Genomic DNA, 25,813 nt, shown 5'->3' with positions numbered 1-25,813 from the left:
TCTTGAATATTGAAAACACATGAATCAGAGGCCCTTCTGAAAAGCTTTGAACTAAAAAGTTACCTGTCCTTCACACACCCAACATTGAATGGTGTGACAAAGCACAGGAAAATTCTATAGATCCTTCCTGTTCAGAAAAGGAGACATGAGAGGCTATTACAAAACAAATCGGAAACCTACATGGTCCTACCACCATTTGCTTAATTAGGGCTCAGTCTGTTCCCTGGGAATTGTTCTTTGTGACCCTTGGCTCCTGCCACTGTATTCTTACTTCTATCTTTTGAATCATCATTCTCCAACCCCTCCCCCCGCCCTGAATAAAAACCCAAACCCATGTCCTATATTTATAGCTGACAAGTTTTCTCAACCTTCTTTCTGTGCTTGCAAGTTTGGGAGTCCAAAGGCCACCTTTTATTTTGAATTGTCTTTGTTTCCTTTTAGTTTAAGATCATGAAATTTGTAAGAATCTTTAGGTCTTCTTATGTATCAATTTATAATCCACCTTGTTAGCAAAAGCCGCACTCACAAAATTTAAGGATAATCCTTCATTAGAGGTTCTCTGTGAGTTTGTAGTAGGATAAACACCCTAATGATTCCTTGTGTCCTGTTGTTCATCAGGGAAAGTTGGCTGCACGTGCTCGGGAGATCCACTTTACTATTCCTGGGGTGTTAATGAAGAATACTTCTAATCACACACTTACCCCTTTTATGTGGACCAGATCTTTCTGACTATACCTGCCTTCTGTCTTTCCCTGAGGCTTGCTCTTATTTTGACTCCTTTGCTTTCTGAAGCAATCAGGAATGAAAAATAGCTTTCTTTTCAAACCCAGCAAATCCTATCTCTTTCTTGTCCCTCTAAATTTTGCTGAAAACTGAACAGTTTATTTTTTAAGTCCCCTTTCTCTGAGTACATTTCATCATAAGTAACAAAAGGAAAGCAGATGCTACTTTCAGTATTCTGTTTGGAAATCTCCTTAGCTAGATCTTTGGAAATCGTTAGATTTTCTGTTTTGCACATCGTGGTGAGCAATAGTATTCCTAAAAGTTCTGTAGCTATATAACAAGAGTGTCCTTTTCTCTGTCTTCCCCAAACAAAACCCTTATTTCTCTGGAGCTGTCACAAACCAACTCTTGGAGGCCCATTGGTCTTCCACTGACAGTCTCCTTCAGGCATCCCATCCTTGGTCAGGTCCAAAGACCAATACTCTATGTTTGGGTTTATTTAATTTTTTATTATACCACTAAACTTCTGCTATCAAAGTGTGTTCCAGTTATCTGTGGTTTTCTAACAAATAACTGTATAACTTGGTGACTTAAAATGGCAAAAACAATCGTGTTACGTTTCTTACCTGGTATCTGTGGGTCCGGATCTGGGGCAGAGCTCACCTAGGTGGTTCTGGCGCAGAGTCTCTCATAGATTTGCAGTCAGATGGTGTCTGGAGCTGGAAAGGTGGGAGGTTGACGCAGCCAGGAGCTGTCCAGGTTTCTCTCTCTTAATGTGGTCTTGAGGCCCCTCTGTTTCACCACATTGGATAAATTTGGGCTTTCTTACAGCATTGTGTCCTCTGCATGGTCAGACTGCTCATGTGGCTGCCAAATACTTCAAGAATGCAGGTTCTTATGAGTAAGGTGGGAATTGAGTCATTTTATCACCTGACCTTGAAGCACATAGTGTTACTTGCACCATAGTCATAAGCTTAACCAGATTTAAGAGAAAAGAATTTCGACTTCACCTGTCAGAGGGATATAAGAAGAGCATTTGTAGTGGGAGATATTGCTGTGGCCATTTTGGGACAATAAAATCTACCATGCTTCTTTGTAGCCAGTCTTTCTGGGTTAATTCTAAAGTCATAAAATAAAGATATACGTGTTGTTAGGGATGTCATAAGACATTTTATGTGTAAAAAAAAACCACTTGAATTTAAAACATCCTTGATTTTAATCTTCCAATTTTACTATTTAAACTAATTCAGTGAATTTCTAATTATAGCATTTAATGGGATTCTAAATTTGATGTTTTTCTCTTGGCTAAGCCAAAATTATGGTTGTGGGTGGTACATGTTTTAAGTTATATCAAGTTCTCAGACACGCTGAATTTATGAATGGTAATAGTTTTAACTGGCCAGATATTGAAACCTTGTGTTTTTGTAAGGAAGGAGGAAAAAATGTTCTATAAAAATGAAGAGAAATCCCATCTCTTCCTAAGATCTAGCTCGGCATAAGTACTGACAGATTTTCCCAGTGATTCTTAAAATTAATCTTTTAAAATATCAAGAACCATATGGTTGGACTTCATGACTGTGAGAAGCGAAGTCTTCATTAAAGGTGACGAATGCACAGCTGCCAGCATCTCCTGTCTTCTTGGCCACAGCTGCTTGGTTTGTCCTTTGTCACTACGTAAGTGAACCATGTGTGCTTTGGAGAAATTTTGACTCTTTCAGATATTTTGTCTGCATAGGCTGGACCCTGTTCACTGCATCTTACTACTTCGGCTTCTCCTCAGCTTTCAGCAGTAACACTGTCTGGCTAGTTTTTGTGGGAGAGCCCTCAGGCACGCAGCAGCCCATGGAAGCCAGTGATCAGAAAGCTGCTGCCTGTGTGAAACACGACTGTATCTTCACAGGGCTGTCAAGGACCAGGCTCCATTCAGACCTCTTAAAAGGGTCAAAGGTGATATAAAATGAATGGAAAATACCAGAATGAATCATCACAGTTCATTGCAATTATTGTACCGAAGAGAACACATCACTTTGTAGCAATCAGTCTGGCCCACTGCCTATGAAAATTCATCCATCCCAACATTGAAGGCAGTGTTACTTAGTGAATTATTAACCATAGTTTGAAAAATCTTTTAAAATATATGCAAAGTGTGACTATAAGTTCAAACACAGGATTGCTTATTCCATGTCCTAGTCATAATTGTGTCTCAACAGTTTACCCTCAGGGAAATTTCTCTGCAGTCCAGCATGATTTCCAGCAAGCAGCCTAGTGAAATTGGCAGTAGGTTTTGTTCATTTAATTACAACCTGATTTTTAAGACTATTGAATTGTCTTTGAAACGAAGGAAGTTAGATCATTAAGCAATGGTAAACCTATAAAAGTAACAAATGACAAAATAATTTGAAAACTGGATCATAAAGCAACATAAGTAACATGAGGTGAGTAGAAAATTGGAATGTCAGATTTTGATAAAAATATTTCAGATGATTTCAGTTTACTACATTTAGCATCTTAATTGTACTATGAAAGGTACTAACAGTTTATTTAGTGTGTTTATTCATGAAAATTGAACTTGTCATTCACTTTATGTAGGAATTAAAATGTCATATTTACTTGTTCTTTATGCCTTTGCTCTGCCTCTCTCTGGAATGGATCTCTCTAAACCTCTTATCCTAGATTACCTGTTAAGATATAATTCCACTACCACCTTTCCTCCTCAGTGACTGAGTACTTATATCTCTTTATCACTTATGCATAGAGTAATGTGTTTGCATTGCTTTTATTAGTATATATTACAGCTTTTGCCTGCGTGCTACTTGGAGGGAGGAGTTGTGTCTTATTTACTTCTAATGTTATTGGTGCCTGGCATATTGTGAATATTCAAAATTGTTTACTGAAGGAACAAGTAATTGAGTGGATTTATGGTCCTATTTTATTTTTCATTTGAGTTTGCAGTCTTTAATAATTGAATCCTCTTTCTCACTGATCCACTCTTCTTGTTTGGAACATAATGACACCTCTTATTTCACATTTTCACCTGTTTTTCACTTCTCCTTATTTGACCAGGGAGGGAGAGAATGGTGGTCAGGGCTTGGAAGTGGTCATGAGTATTGTGGAAGGTCATACCAGCACCAAGCTGCTTTAATGTTTTATCTTTAACCTTGGAGGATTGATAGGTCTTCATTATTAATTCATTAATTAGATATTTATTGACCACCACAAAGAAAGGTTTTGTGAATATGCAAAAATGTGTAAAGTACAGCTCCTGATTTTCAATTATGGTATTGTCTACTATAAAAAAAAACAGGTATGGTGATATAAGTTGGGATTGCTGGGGGTTTTCATAAAAGTACAGAAAGAATGCAAAGGCTCTTTTGAGACAGAAAGATTTCTCCTTGGCTGCCTTTATCAGGTAGAGCTGTCTGAAGAAAAGTTTGAGTAGAAGTTGTCATACTTTTTAACTTATATGCTGTGGATTCCATGACAAAAAGACTGCAGAAAATTTGTCTACTACCCTGGAATTTTTTAAGAGAAAAATTGGAGGTAGTACATTTATATATACAATTTTTTTTTACTTATGCAATTTTGATAAAATTTTGTTTTGGGTAGGTAAAGTAGAGGAATATCCTAAATTTATCTTATATGAAGTGGTTGAATTTTTAAGTAAAATTCCTTCAGGTAGTTAGCTTGTATTATGTTAATTGAAGCTGGAGGAAATGCTGAATCATTGGAAGTCTTAGGGACTGTTGCACCACATGATAGTTCAAGCAGTTGTTAGTTGATTGGTTTGCTTCCCTGGAATGTGATGAGGACTTGATTACTTTTGCCTTTCTTATAATTTAATTTAGGCTATTTAGTTTATGCACAGTCATTAGCTGTTAAAGAATAAGAATTTAACCCGATACTAAGAGTTTGGGAAATAAAAAAATTTACTACCATTAGGAGTTTTGTTTTCTACTAAGTGCAGTCCAGCAAAAGGTATTCTGGTGTGTTTATTTGAACAATATAAATGCTGTCTGTACCTGATAAATGTATCTAACTATTTTAATCTATGGTTAGATCCTCAGGTTGCAGGAGTGCTAGTAAATCAACCCCATTTCTTCTCAAAAATTATTTCCTAGTGCAGCTCTAGAAGGTGGACTCTTACAGAATTGCATGCCACAAAATGATATACCATTTACAGTACATTGGATCAAGTATTCATGTGACCCACATTAGAGGAATCCCATGGTCAGTGTTACAGATAATCAAAAAGAATGATGTAAGCAAAATTCAGATACTGTCTCAAATGTTTGTGTGTTTGTTTTCCTTTCAAGAGATAAAAAGTTATTCACAAAATACAAGAAAATGTATTCTAGTATTTACAAGAGGGTACATAAATACATTAGGCATTTCCAAAATAACGAATTTTCACCTAAATTTAATTTTTAAAGGGAAGCATTTCAATAATTGTTTATTTTTTCTGTCCTTTTTAAAAAAGAAATTGTATTTATTTATTGCAGAGAGAGAGAATAAACAGGGTGAAGGAACATAGGGAGAGGGAGAAGCAGACTCCCTGCTGAGTAGAGGCTGGAAGACATGCGGCTCAATCCCAGGCTTTTGGGATCATGACCTGAACCCAAGGCAGAGGCTTAATCAACTGCCCCTATTTTTGGTTGATTGTAAGAAGAATTTGCTTTAGAAATTAACATATATCTAAAGTATATTGCTTTTTTTAAGCAAGTATCTAGATTGAAATTAAACAATTTGAGTATGTGATAGAAATTTCAGATGAAATTTTAATGTTTCAATGGCTGTTTATGTAATTGGACTAAAATTTAAATTCCTCAGGGCCTAAATTAGTGCTTCTTAATATGGGCTGCATATCAGAATCACATGGAGGATTTTAAGGCATACCTACTTCGGCTCCCACTCCAGTGATTCTAGTTTAATGGGTCTGGGATATGGCAGTGAATCTGGATTTTTAAAAGCATCCCAGGTAATTCCAGTGTGCAGCACATTTTAAGAATCACTAGTCGAAAACACCACATCATTCATTCACTGTCTAATTATTTGGCTTTTATGTGTATCTCCTTTCCTTTTTATTTTTTCGTCAGTTGAATACCAATGATTCTTTTTACTTAAGGAACTTTTCATTAGCAGTTGCTTCTGCTTGGAATACTTTTCCTTCAGATCTTTACAGGACTGTCTCCTTCTCATCATTCAGGCTCAGCTTAAAGGATTCTGCTTCAGGCAAGGCTTTTCTTAATCCTCTTGTCTAAAGCATTCTTTTTTCCCAGTATTATCACATTATTCTATTTTACTTTTATAATTGCTTTTTTTTTTTTTCTGTGAGATGATACCATATTCCTTTGTTAGGTTTTTTTTTCCCCCTCCACTACAATATAAAGTCTATGAGGGCATGTCTGGCATACCTGTTTCACCATCATATTCCTAGCACTTAAAACCAAGCCTGCCATATAGCAATTGCTTAATAAATATTTTTTGAATAAATGACTAAAAATGTTGATAGAGAAATTATTGTGGGAATATACAAAATTATATCTATTTTTTCCTCTCTTAAAAAGCCTCTCAAAACATGGAATCACATTTAAAAAATTAGAATAAAGCCATAGGATGAAATAAGTTGAAAATGTTAAGAACTAAGCCTAGCAATGCGGAACTTCTAGTACCGAGGGCTTAAGAGTGGAGGTATTAAGATGGGAGTAGTTACCACCATTTGAGCCCTCACTCCATGGCCATACATTGGGTCTTACCATCATTCCAAATGCCATTTTTAAAAAAACCTTCCTTTATGTTCTGGTTAACTTATTTTGAGAACTCAGATATCACTTCTTCCTCCAAAGGCCTTCCCTGAGCTCAGTCTTTAGGCAGAGTTACCTTTTCTGTGCTCAGTTTGTTTGTATTACAGTCATTGCCATTCATTAATAGTCTTGCCTCCCTTACCATCATCTAGTCTCCCAGGGATGGTGTCTGTGGTGCTAATCCCATAATAGGTACTCAGCAACTCTTCTGCTGAATGAAAGCATAAATAAATATGAGATGTTGCACAAGAACCATTAGAACTGCTAATTAAAATTATAAAATGGATTGGTCAGGAATATAAGTAAGTCAAAGTAGACTTTAATAGAATAAAGCAATAAATAAGGTATTCTAAGGCCAACTGGGGGGTGTGATGTTATGCACACTTAGGATATTAAGAAAACATTGTTGGTGCCAATAAGTCTGAGCACTGGCTTCCAACTGATATGTGGCTTGTCATCTGAACAAGGTTTTCATCACTCACTTGGGACTTTTTATACATTATTTACCGTTTTCGATAAACTTCTTTTCAACAGCTGCTATTCAGATGGATGCATTTTCTGGTAACACCTGATATACATTTTAAAATACAGCTTTTAATTGGTATTGATTGCCAGTAAACCCAGTGATAACTTTCATCCGTGTACTTTGACCTTTGTTGTTCTGCCCAAAAGAAAATGCAGCAATCTTTGCGCATATGAATATTTCAAATTCTCTATCTAGAGGCCCTGGTACTTCCATGGGTCCTGCTGTCATAATTTTAGTACTTAAATACTCCTTAGGATATCGCTCTTTCAGGTAGCATCCTGTTCAGATCTCTACAGCACTGCTATTCATAATTTTACTTGAGAGCAAGATTAGCAGATCTTTTGAAAGGACAGTCATGCAGTTGAAGTGAACATATTTTCATTGATGTTGTGGAATTGTGTATTGCCTCATTTTCTGTCACAAAGGTGATAAAAAAGAGAAAGGGGAGTGAATACCCAGGACAGAAATGATGATTAGGTCCCCCCAACTCATCCTGGAATGCATAGCATATCACTCCTTTACTGCCAGCAGCCTGGGAACTGGTATGTACTTTTCCCTTGTATTGTTAGCACTCCGAAGTTGAAACCAAGAAATTTGTTCTATTTCTGCGAAGGAGATAGCAAGCAAGGAGAGCAGGGAATCTTAATACTAGAGTCAGTGCATGCAAAGGAATTTTCCTTTTAATTCGAATCTGTGTTCCCACGTAGCCAGATCCAGTACTGTACCGGTGCTATTGTTACTCCATAGACATTTAGAGAATGTCATTGCACGAAAAGACACAGAAGTGAGGAAGTACAACCCATAGCATTCCCAGTGAGCATATGGTTTGATGTGTTAGGAGAATGTAATAGGGGATTTGTGTTGTGGGCAAAGGAGAAATGAAACCAAAAGGGTAAGGTCAGGTCGAGATGGCAGAGAGGACCATAGTATTCCGTGCTTAGAAGTTCAAACCCTCTGTTGTTGGCAAGAGTGGGTGTTGACTTTTTCTTTTTAGTAGCAGTGCAGAGGGTTGGTAGAAGAGAAATAAGAGTGGTGACTGGAGCCCAGCTTTCAGTATTTGAGGTTATATAAAAGTTAAATCTGAATTTTGGTAGGAACAGACAGAAGGGAAAAGAGGGGACAGGTGAGAGAGATTTCAAAGACAGGTTCTTGAGTTTTAGTAACTAAATTGCAATTGGGGGAGAGCAGAAGTGAAACTCGGATTTTTTATTTTGGATGACTAAGTAATGGTACTGTCATTACCGAAGTACTGGTTGTATGTGTATGCACGTGCATGCCATTATCAACAAAAATATTTATGCCCCAAACTGGAAGGCTTCAGTGTTTCCTCTAGGAATTAATATTTTTTCCACAAGAAAATAATTTCTACTAAGATATGGCCCCTCTGGTATAATCGAAAGATATAGTAGTAAGGGCCAAGGATTTAATGTGAAAAGACCTGAATTCAGTTTCTGTCTACATTTCTTTCAAGCTTTGACTGGTTGGGTTCTTCCTTTACATACTTTGCACTTAGCTTCCTTATATGTAAAGTGGGTATACCTTCTTACTGGATCATCCTAATGAACAAATGAGATGGCATCTGAAAACCCTTACTAAAGATCTGAAGTGCTATATAAAAGTGAGTTGTTAAATTTGTACTTACCATTAAGAGATGGACAGTAAGAGAGGTTTTCACTTCATCAGCATGGATCCCTTGATCCTGAGGATATGTTTTGACATTCCTGTACTTTCCTTGATGCTCTCTGCTGGGTTCCTTAAGCATCAAGTATGAGTGGTAGTTTGTATATGCTTTTCTAAGCACAAATATTTTGCAAAACAGAACAAAAATCTAAGCAGGTTGATGACTAAAGTGATGTACTGTTAGTTAACATTATTTCATCTTTTTATTGGATGATGAAAAAAGTATAAAGATATTCTTAATTCTTATATTTCTTATACTTTTACCACCCACTTATCCTTAGCATGGTTCCAGCTCTAGTCTTAGTCAGCATAGGTGAAATACTTGGAATGAAGCAAATCAGAGGAAGGGGAAAAAATCACCTCAAAGTGTACTCTTTTGTAGTTTTTACTGACTCCAAAATAGTCTAATGAAACTAATGCTGACGAAAACTAGAAAGCTTGCTTTAGCCCATCTCAAAGCATGATTTAATTCTCTCTTAGTAATGTATATGACAATATGCAGATTGACCAAAATTCAGAAGTTAAATGTAAGATTTTTTTTTCATTTTTAGTCTTTCTTTCCCCCTGCTTTACTCCTTAGTTATTTTTGATACCACATTTCAAGGAAATTTCAGGTCCTGTCAGGCAGTACAGCCAATAGAAGCAGCCACATTTTATATGTGACTCAAACTAGAGTAGTGGATATCTCATTCATCTCTTGTTTAATTAGTTTGCTATATTGTTTTCTTTCTACATGCTCTTACTCTTTTTTTTTTTTTTTGAAATATATTTTGGTTAGAAAAAAATGTGGTCTTAAAATGAGTAGTTATATTCCTTAGTTTCAAAATTTATATCCTTCATATGAAAGCAGATTCATCATAGAGTGATAAAATAAACCAGTGTTGTTTTTCTTTTCCTTTATGGATGATCAGACTTAATGTGCATGCCTATTTTCAGTTCCTGTTAAATTTAATCATTTAGTGATATCTTTATGAGCTACTGCTATACGATTAATGAATAGCAAAGAAAGTCAACTTAATAGTGCTAGAGAAGTAGTTTCCTCTCCCATTGACTTGGCTTTTTCTGACTCTTTCCTGGCTGGTATTTTTCCCTTTCTGTCCTATGGGATATATGGCATTAGCTTATTTTAGGGGACACCCATCGTTCTTGCCTCAGCTGACTGAGATCATCCCTCTGGTGTGGGTGATTTCAGGGCCACCTTAATGACCCCTCCTTCCCTGGAGAGAACACTTAGTACTTTCCTGAGATTCCATTTCCACTATCCAACAAAATATATTGTAATTTTTTTCCAGAAAGAAGTGTTCCATTACATTAATATCACATTGATGATTATGGTATTTGTATGAATGAAGAGATCATCTACATCTTTATGGTGAAAAATAATTGTTCAAATGTGGGATAATCTGTCATTCAACTCTTTATTACCACCTTATTTTATTAAATATAATTGAATTTTATTGTTAATCCTAGTTATATGTGTTCTAAGCACTGTGGGTCTCAAAATGATTTCCTTTTATAAATGATAAAATGTTTTAGTTTATTTTGGTGTTAGTTGGTATAATATCAGATGAAAGCTAAAGAGGACATGCATTCTCTGCTATGGTTTTTGTTCAGTATTCTTCTTTTCAGTTTATATACAACATTGTTCTAGTTGAACAAATGAACTATTTATTAATTGTGCATCAATACTTCTCAAAACTAATAATGGATAAATACTTAAATTGGCAGCAGTAAAGGTTAGTAGATTTGTATATGACTTTCCTGTTGGGTCGAGGGGGCCTAAAGTATTTATTACTTGGAAACAAAGAATCTTAGCGTTCAAGGTAAGTGACTTTGTATGTGATAGGACTCATAGTAAGCCTGTAAAGGAGGAAACAGTCCACTATTAGCTACTAACTAGGCACATTGTAGAGTCATTTACCTTTCTTCTCAGTCATTTACATTGAAAGACCCATATTCCCTCAGGTCTTTTTGAAAAATGTCTAGGAACTGGGATTACTAATATTTTCCTTATAGCCATTTGTCCTTGAGTATCTCATTCTTTATGGTGTTGGATAAATTTGTAGTATTCATATCTGATTATGTTTATCAACACAACTATTTTTTAAATTTATTTATTTATTCATGAGAGACTCACACAGAGAGAGAGGCAGAGACACAGGCAGAGGAAGATGCAGGCTTCTCACAGAGAGCCCAATGCAGGACTCGATCCCAGGACCCCAGGATCATGCCCTGAGCCGAAGACAGATACTCAGCTACTGAGTCACCCAGGCATCCTCTCAGTGCAAACTTTTAAGTCATTGGCTACTTAATCATTTTTTTTTTTTACTTTTTTCACCTTTGTCTTCAAAGAAGCATTAAATTAAAGCATTAATATTATTGGATTATAAGCCCAGTTTCCTAATATTGATCTGTTAGAGTACTTTATTATTGCTAAACTAAAGATATTAATGTAGGTATTTGTCATAATAACAGAGGATTAGCACATCTTCTTTGTAATTGCATTTGTAAAAAAAGTTTCTTTTTTTTATACTAAAAATTCTATTGGACTGGATAGGAATTTAAATTAAGTTAGTTTGAAAACTGAAAGGATATACCAATCAAGTATTTCTAATTACTAATCCTTCATTTGTTTATTAGCTTATACATTTACTTCTCTAACAAGTGAGTTGTTATGCCTATGCCAGATCCAACTTTGCTGCGCTCTTGAAAATACGTTTTAAGCTTTACTTGGTCCTGGTGTTTTCTGAAATTATACTTACTGGAAGTGAAGAGTAAATAGCCAAAAGGCCAATAAGCACATGAAAAGATGCTCAGCATTAGTAGTCTTTAGGGAAATACAAATTAAAACCACAATGAGATTCTGCTTTATATTTACAAGTATTAATATAATAAAAAAGGCAGATAATTACAGGTGTTCATAAGGATGCAGAATAATTGAAACCTCATACATTGCTGGTGGGGATAAAAAATGATACAGCCACTTTGGAAAATAGTTTGACAGTTCTTTAAAATGTTAGACATGAAATTACAATATTACTTAGCAATCTCACTTCTAGGTATTCATCTGAGAGTAATGAAAACATATGTTCATGCAAAAGTGTATGCATGAAAGTTCATAGTATTATTCATAATAACTCATAAGTGGAAACAATGCAAATGTTCACCGACTGATGAATGGGTAAATAAAATGTGGTGTGTCTCTACAGTGAAATATTCAGCCACACAAAGAGAATGAAGTATTTATATCCAATAGAACAGGTACTAATCTTACTTTATTTTTAATTTTTTATTTATTTTTTAAGTAGGCTCCACACCCAGAACAAAGCCCCACAAGTACTAATTTTAAACTCATTTTATTGATGAGGAAACTAAGGTTGTATAACTTACAATGTAACTTGAGAAAGATAAAAACTCAAGTCAGCTTGACTTCAGAACACTCAACTTTTACACTGTAATGAATCATCATTTGTTTGTTGTGTTCAGTCATTACCCTCTTGTTTCTTTACCTTTTCTTCATGGTCAGAGTTTAGGTTTTTTTTTTTTTTTTTTTTTTTTTTTTTTTTAATTTATGATAGTCACAGAGAGAGAGAGAGGCAGAGACACAGGCAGAGGGAGAAGCAGGCTCCATGCACCGGGAGCCCGACGGGGGATTCGATCCCGGGTCTCCAGGATCGCACCCTGGGCCAAAGGCAGGCGCCAAACCGCTGCGCCACCCAGGGACCCCATGGTCAGAGTTTTGAAAGGGAGCTTCTATTCCATGTCTCAATTCACTTGCTGGCCTCCCACCTCCAGTGGAAACAGCTCAGCCACCAGTGCTCTCTATTTTCTTTTTAATGCCTGTTTTGCCGAAGTATAATTCATATACCATAAAATTCACACTTTTAAAATGTATTGTTCAGAGATATTTAGTATCCAAGTGCTTTCTAAATGATGTATATAACGGGCTCTTTTCAGTCCCTTTCATATTTGATCTTCCATGGCATTTGACATTGTCAACCCCTCCTTCCTACTACTACATCCTCACTCACCCTGATTTACTCATTGTTTGTTTATATTCATCATTGTTTTACAAACTTCATGGGTTTCTCTTCCTTGACCCACCTTTTATTTTATTTTATTTTTTATTTTTTTAAAGATTGTATTTATTCATGAAAGACCCAGAGAGAGAGGCAGAGATACAGGCAGAGGGAGAAGCAGGCTCCCTGTGGGGAGCTCAGTGCAGGACTTCATCCTTGGACCTGGGGATCATGCCCTGAGCTGAAGGCACTCAACCCAGGCCTTCCCCTTGACCCACCTTTTAAATGTTGGTTTGGGGTTCTTACTATTTTTTTACTTCAGGATCCATGTATGTTGATATATGGCTCACAGATCTGTGTTTCGGTTATTTATACAGTACATTTATTGTGGATTTATTATGTATGAGACTCATTTTATGCACATGAAATCTAGGTTGTCATTGAACCTCAATTCTATTGGAAGAGATAAGCAATAACAAAAGAGAAAGAAGGAAGTTTGCAATTTTAAATAGTATGGGGGTGGTCGGCTTCACTGAGAAGTTGCCATTTGAACAGCAGCTTGAAGGAGGTGAACCAGTTAGCCATGAAGCTGTCTGCAAGAAGAACATACTAGAGTGGGAACAGCAAATGGGAGGATACCAGGGGCAAACTTGTTAAGCACATTTAAGGAGTAATAGGAGATCAAGTGGGTTACAGCCGTGAAAATGAAGGAGACTGTAGTTGATGTCAGAGAGAGAATGAAGAGCAGATCAAATCGTGTTTTATGAATCATTGTAAGAACTTGGGCTTCAGGGACCTCTGGGTGGCTCAGTCTGTTAAGTGTCTGTCTTTGGCTCAGATCATGAACTCAGGGTCCTGGAATCAAGCCCCATATTGGGCTCCCTGCTCAGCAGGGAGTCTGTTTCTCCCTATCTCTCTGGCTCTTGTGTGCACACATGTTCTCTCTCTCTCTCTCTCTCTCTCAAATAAATAAATAAATAAATAAAATCTTAAAAAAGTAAAAAAAAGAACTTGGGCTTTTACTCTTTTTTGAGTAGAAGATAAATATTATCTGTAGGCTCCACAGCCAGTGTAGAGCCCAGTGCAGGGCTTCAACTCATGACCCTAAGATCAAGACAAGAGCTGAGATTAAGAGCCTGGCATCCAACTAATTGAACCACCCACTCACCCCTATAATCTGATATTTTTATTTTTTTATTTTTTTTTCAAACTTTTTTTTTTTTTTTAATTTTTATTTATGATAGTCACAGAGAGAGAGAGAGAGGTAGAGACACAGGCAGATGGGGAAGCAGGCTCCATGCACCGGGAGCCCGACGTGGGATTCGATCCTGGGTCTCCAGGATCGCGCCCTGGGCCAAAGGCAGGCGCCAAACCGCTGCGCCACCCAGGGATCCCCAATCTGATATTTTTAAATGACTGCTTTGGCTTCTGTGTTGAGAACAGGCTAACGGTGAAAAGTTTAAAGCAGGAAAACAAGACTAGAAGGCTGCTGAATTGATACTGTTTTCATCTCTCCTATATTATCGATTCGTATATTAAGTGCTTACTGACCATGTTCACTTGGCTGTACCACAGTTCATCATGTTCAAAGACTAAATGAATCTTTACTTCCCAGCTCCCTTTTCCAGTTGTTCTTTCTTTCTATAATCTCTTAGCAAAGATCCATCTACCCAAGAGAGGAGCCACCCTTGACTCTTTTAAGGCTTGACTTTTTTTTAGAGTGGTGTAAGGTTTAAAGCAAAATGGAAAGAACAGAGATATTCCATATATCCTCTACCTCCATGCATGTATAACCTTGTCCACTATCAGTGGTCCCTTGTTATAGTTAATGAGCTTACATTGATACATTGTAATTACCAGGCTCCATAGTTTATAGATCAGTCTTGGTGTTAGACATTCTGGTGGCTTGAACATGTGTATAATTTCATGTACCCACCATTATAAAAACATAGAGTATTTTTTCTGCCTGAAAAATTCTTTGTGCTCCACCTTTTCATCCCTCTACCACACCTCCTGCCCCAACACACGCAGATCTTTTTTACTATCTCCATATTTTGGCCTTTTCCAGAATATCATATAGGTAGAAATATATAGCATGTAGCCTTTTCAGATTAGCTTCTTTCACTTAGTTATGTGCATTTAAGGTTAGTAGCTCATTTCTTTTTAGCACTGAATCAATCATGTTCCCTTATCTGGATGTACTACAGTTTCTATCTACTCAACTTGGTTATTTCCAAGTTTTGTCAATTATGAATAAAGCTCCAAAAACATCCTGTGAAGATTTTTGTGCATACATACGTTTTTCAACTCCTATGGATAAATACCAAGGAGTAGGCTTGCTAGGTCTTATGGTAAGAGTATGTTTAGCTTCATAAGAAACCACAAAACTGTCTTCCAAAGTAACTGTACCATTTTCCATTCTCACCAGCAGTGGATGAAAGTTTCTTTTGTTTTACATCCTTATTAACATTTGGTGTTGTCAGTGTTCCAGATTTTGGGCATTCTAATAGATGTATAACGACATCTCACTGTTTTAATTTGCATTTTCTTCTTGACATATGATGTGGAGCACCTTTTTCATATGCTTGTTTGCAATCTATGTATCTTCTTCAGTGAGATGTCTATTTAGGTCTTTGGCCCATTTTAAAAATAGGTTTATTTTCTTACTGGTGAATTGTAGGAGTTCTTGTAAATTTTGATTAACAGTCCTTTATTAGATGTGTCTTTTGCAAATATTTTCTTCTAGCCAATGGCTTATCTTCTCATTCTCTTGAAATTGTCTTCTGCAGAGTTTTTAGTTTTAACAGAGTCTAGTTTGTCAAGTGTTTTTTTTCATGGATTATACCTTTGGTGTTATATCTGTAAGTTACTGCCATACCCAAGGTAATCTAGATTTTCTCCTATGTTACTTTTCATGGGTTTTATAATTTGTATCTACATTTAGGTCTGAGTTAACTTTTGTGATGAGTATACGGTCTTTGTTTTGATTCTTTTTTTTGCATATGGATGTGCAATTGTTCTAGCACCATTTGCTGAAAAGACTATCTTTGCTATATTATGTATATTGCCTTTGTCCTCCTGTCAAAGATGAGTAGATTATATTTCTGTGAGTCTGTTTCTGGGTTTGCTATTTTCTTCCAATGATCTGTTTGTTCTTTCTCCAACATCACATTGTCTTGGTTGTTGTAGTTTTCTAGTAAGTCTTGATATCAGGTAGTGTCAGTCCTCCTACTTTGTTCTCCTTCAATGTCAGTGTTGACTATTCTAGGTTTTTTGCCTCTCTGTATAAACTTTAGTATCAGATTGTCCATATCCACAAAATAATGTCCTGACTGGAATTGCACTGAATCCTTAGATAAAGTTGGGAAGAACAGACACTTTGTCAATATTGACTCTTTGTACATTTGATTCTTCATGTGTTCCTTACCCTTCAGTGAAATTAAAGATAAAACCCTTTAAGTTCTTCTTGATAACACATAACGATTATTTTAATTTTGTTCACTGACTTTCACAGATCACTTTATTAATTTCCTCTTTTTGCTACCCTTTAATACTCAATATTCTAGCAGTTCCTGGGGAGAATTACAGCATAGATTATTTCATTCCTTTCTGACTTTCTGAAGGCACTGCTTAGGCTACTCCCTTGCCTGACTTGGGCAGCCTCTACCCAGTCTTATTTAGTGATGGATAGGAAGCCAGTGTGTGCTACTGTAGTCCAGTCAGATTTGAGCTGAATCCCAGATCTGTTAGTTAGATGACTTCAGACAATCCACCTGAAAGCCCCATTTTCTTTTTCTTAAAAAAGGTGAAATCATACCCATCTATTTTGGTTGTTTTTAGTGTTAAAGTTAATATTTTTAAGGCCCCTAATAGATGGTAATTGCTCAATAAATAATAATAATACTTTCTCGAGAACACATGCTTTCAGGAAGACAAGGGAAGAGATTTGCCTGGTCCTTAGTTTTTATTAGGGCTATGTCTTTGTGTTGTACAGTTTTATGGGTTTTGCCAAATCCATAACAATAGATACATGGCATCTACTGTTACATATCATACAGAATAGTGCTTTGAAATCACCTATGCTTCATCTACTCATCTTCCACGCCACCCCAAACTTCTGTTGACCACTAATCTTTTATTTTTTTATTTTATTTAATTAGTTTTTTTTTCACCACTGATCTTTTAATTATCTATATAGTTTTTGCCTTGTCCAGATGTCATATAATTGGAATCACAGTATCACAACAATCAGTATGTTGCTTTTTCAGACTGGTTTCTTTCACTTAGTATTTGAATGGATGCTTTTAATGGAGTCGTCCAGATTTTCAACTTCTACATAAACTCTTTATTAATATTAATCTGGCTAAGAGCAATGGTTTACTCATAACAATCTTCCTCTCACTTTACAAAAGAAAGGCACACTTTTATCTATCTCAAATCTTACTATGGGACATTGCCCCGGGGTCATAGAAGACTTAACAATTAAGAAATTTCAACTAATGCCTTAAATTTTTGTTCCAGAGAAATATGATAAAGAATTATAAAATATTTTACATAGAAATTCTATGAGGGAGTGAGATTGCAATAAAAGTCAAGAAAATAAAAGAGTAATGTAGAATTTTCAGCTGTTAGAGAGTTTATTGGGGACCTGGGTGGCTCAGTCAGTTAAGCATCTGACTCTTAATTTCAGCTTAGGTTATGATCTCAGGGTTATGAGACTGAGCCCCAGGTTGTGCTCTGCACTCTGTGGTAGTCAGCTTGAGATTCTCTTTCCCTCTGCCCCTCTATACTCTCAATCTCCAAAAAAAAAAAAAAAAAAAAGTTTCTTAATTTATTACTTAAATAGATAATAGTTGGGACCCCTGGGTGGCTCAGTGGTTGAGCATCTGCCTTCAGCTCAGGGTGTGATCCCGGGATCCTGGGATCAAGTTCCCCATGAGGCTCCCCACCACTTCTCCCTCTGCCTGTGTCTCTGCCTCTCTCTCTCTGTGTCTTTCATGAATAAATAAAATCTTTAAAAATAATAGTTTTATTAAATTACTATAGACTTAGATTCCATTGAATATTCTTATAAGTTTCACTTTAAAATGTCTGTATTTCAATAGGGTAGAAATTAAATTCTCTACACGTACCTAGTTTACCACAAATGAAAAATCATCCATGTTAACTTGCTAATGTGTGAGTGGTTCCATAATTTAAAAGCCTCTTAAGTGTCTGTAAGCAAAAAATAGTTGAAGACTGCTAGCATGATGTATAAAACCCATGTTTTTAAACCTGGTATATAAAACCTTTCATCACTTTTATCCTTCTAGTCCTTTAAAAAAAAAAAAAAGTAACCATTTCCTGCTGCACATTGTATGCTCCAGCAAGAAAACTCCTTGAAGTTCTGTATCATGCCTTTTTCTGCCTCTTTGACTTTACTGTGTTATTCTTTCCAGTCTTTGCCTCACTGCCTCAAACCCTTGCTATAATATGCAGAAGTCTTGATTGAGGAATTCCCCATGGAACCCCTATTTCATATTGGATGCGATGCCTATGCTCTAGTACTCCTTACCTCTCTCTACTAGTCTTCGTCATCCCGCAAACAGTTTGGTCATTAGCTTGTTTTTCTCTGCTATTGGACTGTAAGGTCTCTGAGAGTAGGAACTATGCTTTATCTTTGCCTTCTCAGCAGTTAGCTGAATACCTCTCCTGGGAATAAGTTAACTTATTGGGCAAATATTAATTATTGAATGAAACAAAGTGGATTTCAATTGCTAGAGATTTATGAGATGCCTGGGTGGCTCAGTGGTTGAGCATCTGCCTTTGGCTCCTGGTGTGATCCTGGGGTCCTGTGATTGAATCCTACATCAGGCTCCCCAGAGGGAGCCTGCTTTTCCCTCTGCCTATGTCTCTGCCTTCCTGTGTCTCTCATGAATAAATGAATAAAATCTTTCAAAAAATTGTTAGAAAGTTAATTCTTGTGCATAACTTTTTTGGGGAGTCAAACTGTAAAAGGGTACTTTTGTTTTATGCTATTTTTCTGGCTGTAACGTTTGCCCTTACTGATAAGGCTTTCAGTAAAATTTCACATGAAGATAGGATTTTGAATGTAAAAATGAGTTTAATAATCACTCTTGTAGTAGAAGGAGAGCAGATTGTGAGCAATAAGGCAAAGACTCTAGGTTTGACTCTACTGGAAACTTGCCATGTGACCATGGATAAGTTAACAGGCGGGGGAGGGAGGGTGTCGGTTTTCTTATCTGTAAAATGAGTAAGTGACCAGATTATTTCTAAGGTTTTCTTTACTCTTGATTTACTATCAAGAAACAAACTTTCAGTAAAACAAACATACAATTATTCTAGCAAGAAGAATAGAAAATACGGACTTGATTTATTTTCTAATCATTCCTACTGTGGAATTATGTGTGCTATATGTAGATAATGCTGACCTTGTTCATATCACCTGCAGGCTATATAGCGTCATGGCTTAGATTTTATCCTTAATCTAAAAAAATAGAGTAAAATAATTCAATTGGTTATGATTGAAAATTTAGAAGTAGTTAATATGTTGAGTCATATAATTTTCAGATTATATTTTAGCCTCTTTCACCAAATATATAATTTGATTTGATTAATATACTTTTCAGTGCATTTCTGACATTCTGGAAATGAAGGTACCTGTGTTGAAACATTTCTTTGTAACCAATTACTCAGTTACTACAGCCTTATTCAGTGAGAAGCAATATTTAAAACAATTATAAAAATGCTCGCCTCTGTGTTTGGTCATTCATAAGATGTAGTAATTGGGTTTTATAAAGCTTGATTGAATGACATTTAGGTATAGCTTTTATGAAGGGCTTGAAGTGATGTTGTTTGGCCAAAACAAAGCCAAATGTTTCCTGTCTTGTCTTTCACTTCACCCAGTCACCCCCTCCCCCTTTTCTTCACCTGCTTGAGAGAAACGGTTTCTTCAGACAAACCTCATAATTGCCCTTCTGTGCCTGATTTGGGCCTCAGGAAAGGCCCATAGCATCTGTAAAGCTGGCAGCAAAATGGTATTTCCAGGCAGGCACAGGGTTGCTGGGTAGCGAGCCAATCCACAGCTTTGTCTGAGCAGCTGAGAACTTCGCCGGAGTCTTACCACGGTGTTCAGTAACACAGACCTATGCCATGAGCAAGGAAAGCACTGAGCAAGTGTCAGGTCAATATTTATAGACCACTACGTAGCTGCTTGCAGAGAGAGAAACGGGAGAGAAACACGCACACGGAGGGCAGGGAAAGGCGGACTACAGTGGGGAGAACGTTCGTTTCCAATATTTATTCTTAAAGAATTCTTTTTCGCTGTCAGGTTCACACTTCTGCTGAATCATAACCATTCACCGCTGAGCTATGACAAGAGAGGAAACAAAAAGTTAGAGGAGCGGAGCACGCATGCCGTAGTGAGAAGGTAAGTAGCCAGCTCAGTCTGCTCGCTCTTCCTCGTAAACTCCTCTCCCTCTTGGCTGCTCTGCGGCAGTGAGCAAAGAGCTGTGTGGCCCGTTAAAGCTAATCCGGAGGGGCTGCCTGCTCTCTCAGACTGGTCTTGGTGGCACTGTGATTCTGTAGACTGCTCTGAAGGATGTTGTGCCCATTCAGATTGTGCTGAAATACGTGGAGGGTGGAAAAGGCGCTCCCCCACTGATTTCATGTGTCCTAACAGCAAGTTTCTGTTTCTTCCTTCTGTCAAACTTCAAGTCTTCTGATTGGTAAATTCTGTTTGCTTTTGTATCAGCATTAAAACAGGACTGTATTTGTGAGTTTATAGTAGTCAGTGGTCCAGGAATGGAATAAGGGAAAAATTCAGACGTACGTGTGACGATGTAGTAGCCTTGTCAGTGTGTAAGCTGCGAATGTGCACAGCACAGGTTCTTGTTCAAAGCAAGCCCACGTCCTTTGGACAGTGCATGAAAGTGAATCAAGGACCAGCTTTGGGAACAGAGAGAACAGAGTGATGAGAAGAGAGAACAGTCTTTTGAATCCGAGATGCACATCAGCGTTGAGAATTTATCTGTCCAGGCAACTTGCTTGTTGGTTCTGTACAGAAAGCAAGTCCCTACTAACGTCAGTGAATTAACATGTCTTGCTTCATGGTCCATAGTTTGTTTTCGTTTCGTCACCTTCAGCACTTGGACACCTTTCTCTGTGTGTTCACAGTGCTGTGGGATGTTAATTTATTTGCTATTGTTAGGTATATTTCAGATTAACGTTAAAAGCAGTGGTGCTGAAGGGGACAGAAATAGTTTTCTATTATTTTCTGATTTTGAACACCCACGCAATTTATAAACTAAGGTGGTTTCTGTCCACTGCACATGGCATGGAAAGTAAATATGTTGCCTTGCTGGAAGTATGGCAGTAAGTAGGTGAAGCTTATCTACTGACAGTGAAAGCTTCCCTGTTGTTGTTTTTTAAATTATAGAACCATAAGCATTAGCAAGATACTTAAAATTTTTAGGTTGAGTTATAGATGCTGATTATAGCTCCGAAGGGTTTCTGTATTACAGATTTAAGTTAAAAACAAAGATAATACTAAATTGTCTTGCAGAGCTTGAACTGTAGGCCTAAAGAGATACAAGGAAGAGCTGATACTCTGGCACAGATTTTGTGTTAGGACTAATATTCAGGAACCAGCTCATTTTAAGATAGAATAAACCGCATCCAAAATGGCAGGGGGAGTAGGTCTAAATGTAGAGTAATTATATTAAGATGAGGCCAGTCATTATAGAATATCACTTCTATTGAATCCCGTATAATTTCCAAATAATGCAAGATGTTTCAAAATTAGTTCTGTTAATTCAGAAATACTTTGAGGGTAATCTCACGTAAATTTAAACTATATTTTAATGGTCATATAATGCTTATTTTAGCCTCTGAATCAAGCTTTGTTTTGTCCTTTTCAAGTTCTACCTCCCAGTTTCTTAATGGGTTTGATTTAGATTTTGGACAGCAATATGTTTATTTTGAAAATGCAGCCATGATTGATCTAGAATGGATATTTCTCAGTTAAATTTTCTTTGCTACTGCCTTTGGGTAATATCTTATCAAGATTATAATTTCAGTTCTTTATTCAATATCTTTTATTCACTTTATGTGTTGCATAAACACATGATAGTACTTTCTTACACTTTTTTTTTTTTTTTACTGGTTTTATTTTTATTCCTTTTGCTATCTTTTTCTGAAGTACCCTGTGGAAACTTGGGGCAGAAAGCAGACCAAATAAAATTAGTACAATAAAAAGAAACTAAAGAAAGTTGATCCCTTTAACCAAGAAAACAAAGGGAAAATTGGGAGATTGGTTGACAGTGTCTAACATGGAATGTATTTTGGTTGAAGGCTGGTTGAGCATTTTAAGACTTGAGATTACGTCTCAATATTACTCAATATTATCTTTGGCTTTCAAGTCAATCCTGATAGTGGTTATTTATCACATTTGTAAACAACATTTTATATAAAGGCATATTATAAAGAAAGAACGTAAGACCTTTTGTATCATGTGTTAACTGTCTGTTGAAGTAAGATGAATGAATTTAGCTTGAAATTCTAATATTAACCTCCTATACTACCAACCCATCTACTATATTACCCTTAGGTGGGTCAGTCTCCCACCCCCGTGAACTCTCTTTCTTTCCTGCTAAAGCTCTCTCATCCCTGGCTCTCTGTTGCTCATAGATAAAGGTCAGTCTTTTTGGCACAGTGAGTATCTTCTTGATCGCGCTGCTACTTTTTTTCTGTGTTGCTCTTCTGCTCTTCCTTCTGGGTTGTTTTCTATACCTCTCTTGCTTACTCATGAGAATATTCCCCTTCCCTCTGTTTCACGCTCCAGAAATATTGAACATCTTGTATTTCTCAAAACAATCTGTACAGTTTTACTCCTTTCTGTAGTTATTTATGTTGCTTCTATTCTGAAAACTTTCCTGATCTTTGCCTTTTAGCCTCAGTGAAGGCATCCCTTCTCGGCACCCTGCTGGTCCACTGTCAGGTTCTCTGGTTTGGCCTCCTGCATCGACCTCTGTCACATCACTTCCCAAAGTCTTATATAATATTTTTGCTTCTTTTTTCCATGTGAAATTGTAAGCTACTGTAGCCAGGTTTTAAAATTCATTCTTTGATGTTCCTCCAAGATCCAGCATTCAATAGATAACAGAAGAACTTGAACTAAGTTCAAGTATTTATTTATTGTATTTATTTGAAACCCACTTTTCTTTATAGAATTTTTATCTTCATACATTTCAGAACTTTGATTAATTGCATTGAAGGAAAGCCCCTTAAATAAATGGTAAAGGCTTTTGAAAGAATAGCAATGCTTTAAAAAGTTATTTTGTTTCTCTTACTACCACAAATCACAGTAGTGTGCGTATAGGTGTTTATCCCTGTAAGCAGATATCTGTTGAACCCATAAAGTTATATATGAATAATAAAGTTCAAAATTATATTGGTTAGCACATACAAATTCAGGATATACAGCTCAAAATTGTTGTTTAATTTGATGAAATCTATTGACAAAGTCAGCTAGTTGCTGCTCTCACATGGACTCCTATGATAAATTAAATGGTGCCCCAGCAAACTGAAGAGTGTTAGTTACACTTTTCAAAAGGACCAGAGAGAATATTTGGAGAGTCTGGGTCCATCTTCATGTATCCTAGAAAATTGTAGAGTGGAGTGGCTCCCAATGTGACTGATGAAGGTATACTTCCTAATTTTATCTTCTGTTATAGAGATAGAGATTTAAAGAAATAATAGAAAATCATGGCTTAAAAAATTTCAAAACCGGAGGGCAGTATTCCATTTAAGTCAGAAAAATTAGCTCCTCAAAATAGAAATGTTGAAAGAAAAGGATGTCAGTGTTTAAAAAGTAGTTGAGAAATGACAGCTGTTTCTTTTACTTTTGATATGCAACAAAAATAAAATTTATTTTGTCCTTATGTTTTATTTCCCTACCATACATGGAATACTTCTTTGTGCATGAAACGTTTTGTATATCAGAAATAAATGTAAAGCTTTATGCACAACTGAGAGCAATTTACAACTTTTCTTATTTTGATGTTTACTTCTTAGTATATTCAACTAGCAGTTTGAAATCTTATAAACCTCTCCCCATATTGAATATGACTCTCTTGTTTGTTTAACCTTGGATTATATCTATCGTAGGAATGAAAATAAGTTTGATATTTTCATTGGAACATTTGAGAGACTTTTAATTGTTTGAAATGAACCATAATTCAATCTGGAACTTCTCTTCAGATATATGTTGCCCACATACCTATCCTATAGTTAAATAGGTATGGGAGAAGATATTTCAAGGATTATGGTTATAAATTATATGTCTCACTGGTATATCAGATAATCACAGTATTGTAAAACTGAAAGGGTAGGGCTGTGTATGTGTTTGTTTTTTGTTTTTTTGGTCATGGACACCAAAATGTACTTAGTTCCCATCAGCCAGTAATGAGAGAAACCCAAGCTTGCCTCAGTATTAAAAGATTATGGCAAAACAAGGGTGCCTAGGTGGCTCAGTTGCTTAAGCATCTGCCTTCAGCTTAGGTCATGATCCCAGGGTCCTGGGATCGAGTCCTGCATTTGGCTCCCTGCCCTGCAGGGAGTCTGCTTCTCCCTTTGCCCCTCCCCCCCCAATTCTCTCATGCTTGCTTGCTCTCAAGCAAATACATAAAAATCTTAAAAAAAAAAAAAAAAAAAGATTGTGGCAAAACAAGCCAATAGAAGCAAAAAATATCCCCACCCCATTAAAGAGATTGAACAAGTTTGTGGTTGGAGTGAGGTGTAAAAGATTTTGCCAGTATATTAGTGTCTTATTTTATTATTATTAGCAGGTTTTTCTATAGCTATGTGTAGCATAGAATTCATAGTTTTCCAGTCAGTTTTACTATAGCTATGCATGGCATGGAATTCATAGAACATGAGAGCAGAAGAATAAATTCGTCGTGGGAGTTGAACCTTATTCTCCTTTATCTATTTCGTTTTATAGATTTGGGTGAATGTGGTACAAAGAAGCAGTGTAACTTGTCAAACATCAGATTTTAAAGTGTCTAGTTAAGATTTTGATTAAAAGGAAAAAAAGAAATGTGCAATTGTAAGGCCAGTATTTTATCACTGTGGCTCTTCCAGTCTGCTTGTAATTGCTCTATTTTATTCTGTATATTATATCTAAAGCCTAAGTTGTCATATCTCTGTATTTTGTATTATATTAGACTCCTTTGCATTGTTGTATAAGTTCTGAAAGTTTAAGCTAATAATTATTGGTGGGATATAGTACTATTCCATGTGGATATGAGAGAGAGAGAGAGAGAGAGAGAGAGAGAGCGCTATGGAGATATATATATAGATATATATATCTCCATAGCTTTTATATGTGTGTGGGGGCATTTTATTATTATTATTATTATTATTATTTTTAAAGATCTTATTTATTTGAGAGACAGAGAGGGCATGAACAGGGTGAAGGGGCAGAGGGAGAGGGAGAAGTAGACTCCTCACTGTGGAGAGAGCCCAACTTGGGGTTCAATCCCAGGACCCTGGGATCTGACCTGGGCTGAAGGGAGATGCTTAACCAACTAAGCCACCTGGGTGCCCCATATTTTAAATGATAGATATCCTTTCTAGCTTTCCTGATTTTCCCCATTGTCTGTGCCACCAGATTTAAGCCCCATAATTACTCTCCTTTTCAGTACAACATAGCGGATGATCCTGAAAGAAAAGACAGAAACTTCAAAAACTAATTTTTATACTTTGATTATATCTGAAGGATTCTAATAGGAAATATATGGTTATATTTTTTTTAACTTTGTTTTTAAGTTATTTATTCTAAATTACAGTTGGGAGAGTCTTGATTAAAACAAAATAACTTGGGATGGCTGGGTGGCTCAGTCGGTTAAGTGTCTGACTCTTGATTTTGGCTCAGTTTTTGATCTCCGGATCCTGAGATCCAGTCCCACTTAAGACTTCAGATTCTCACTCTCCCTGTCCCTTTATCCCTCTCCCTCCCTAACAAACAAACAAAACAAATAAACAAACCTCAAAAGAACCAGATG

General features: G+C 36.5%; 1 protein-coding gene across 8 annotated transcripts in view; it reads left to right on the top strand.

Moving 5' to 3' along the window:
• Positions 1 to 25,813, top strand: part of BMPR1B (bone morphogenetic protein receptor type 1B) — a 399,506-nt gene that overhangs the window by 214,003 nt on the left and 159,690 nt on the right. For 3 of the 8 annotated variants that reach the window (XM_026015622.2, XM_026015621.2, XM_072755607.1), the window contains exons 1-2: positions 19,729 to 19,932; positions 20,080 to 20,178. The gene's annotated coding sequence lies outside the window, so the exon portion shown is untranslated. Of the gene's footprint in view, positions 1 to 19,728; positions 19,933 to 19,966; positions 20,179 to 20,245; positions 20,477 to 25,813 lie in introns of those variants that run through there. The other 5 variants (XM_072755616.1, XM_072755609.1, XM_072755608.1 and 2 more) reach the window with 4 other exon arrangements.

This window comes from Vulpes vulpes, chromosome 4 (genome assembly GCF_048418805.1).
Source record: "Vulpes vulpes isolate BD-2025 chromosome 4, VulVul3, whole genome shotgun sequence".
Taxonomy (NCBI): Eukaryota; Metazoa; Chordata; class Mammalia; order Carnivora; family Canidae; genus Vulpes; species Vulpes vulpes.
The sequence above is the reverse complement of the archived record's forward strand: the minus strand, read 5'-3'. Positions and strand labels throughout refer to the sequence as shown.